This window comes from Mus musculus, chromosome 5 (assembly GCF_000001635.26).
Source record: "Mus musculus strain C57BL/6J chromosome 5, GRCm38.p6 C57BL/6J".
Classification (NCBI taxonomy): domain Eukaryota; kingdom Metazoa; phylum Chordata; class Mammalia; order Rodentia; family Muridae; genus Mus; species Mus musculus.
Window position 1 is genome coordinate 121,659,167 of NC_000071.6, and position 1,126 is coordinate 121,660,292.

Below are 1,126 nucleotides of genomic sequence, written 5' to 3' on the forward strand. Positions count from 1 at the left end.
GTGAAAGTTGAGCAGAAGTTGGGAAATCTTGGCATTAAAAGGCTTTAAGACATATTACATAGAAAATAGTATAAACACCTCTATATATTGTATGTTCCTGTTACAGGTACCATTTGTATCCATGGCCTCTCCCAGACCTCTTACACTATAGCATGTACACAATATTGTCCTTCCTGACATGTCATATTTTTTCTCCATATATGCACTAATCTTACCTGGCCTTTCTTCCTTTCTTTCTCCCTTTCTTTCTTTCTTTTCTCCTTCCTTTCTTTCTTTCCTTCTTTCTTTCTCTTATGTGTGTGTGTGTCCTGAACATTGTTTCGATTATATCGTGTGTATGTGTGTGTGTATTTTAGACACTGAACCCAGAGCCTATACCTAAAGCATTCTAACCCTTAAGTGCATTCCTCAGTGTGTGTGCTCACTATAGCACCTGCACAGAGGACAATCTTGAGTTAGTTCTATCCTGCCATCTTGTGAAGCACAAAGCCTTCAGCAGAAGCCTGGAAGTAACCCTGGCACTGATGAGGTGGAAAAGGCAGGAGGGTCAGAAGTTCAAGGACATCTGATTCCAATACGTAGAGAACATAGATTATCTTTTCTCCAATATATAGGGTTCTCAGTATCTTGGGCTACTCAAGACCTTGTCTCAGAACAACTCAAAACCTCAAAACAACTAAACAATGGCCAGACGGTGGTAGGGCAGGGCTGTATCCCACAACTCCAGAGGCTTAGGCAGGCAGATCTCTGAGTTCGAGGACAGCCTGGTCTACAGAGTGAGTTCTAGGACAGCTAGGCGTACTTGGAGCAACTCTGACTTGGAGAAGAAAACAACAAAAACAAACAAAAAATAAAACAAAACCAAACACATCCAAACCACAAAACCAAATTTAACCATGACCTATAGGCTTCCCAGCGTATCCCTGTCTCTTACACAGCGTTTTGTATCACACAACCGAGTGGTTATGCAATAACTAGCTCAGGATCGCACGAGTGCTGAAGCTTGTCCTGTCTGGGGCTGTTTTCTGTGTCCGCAAAAATAATCATCCCACGCAGCCCCGCAGTGCCCGGCTCTCAGTGGATTATCTGTGAAGTCATTGCGCTCCTAGCCAGCCCCTCGCCATAC

General features: G+C 43.5%; 1 protein-coding gene across 8 annotated transcripts in view; it reads right to left on the bottom strand.

The window, feature by feature from the left end:
• Acad10 (acyl-Coenzyme A dehydrogenase family, member 10) overlaps positions 1 to 1,126 on the bottom strand; it is a 39,578-nt gene that overhangs the window by 38,141 nt on the left and 311 nt on the right. The gene's annotated exons all lie outside the window — the stretch shown is intronic.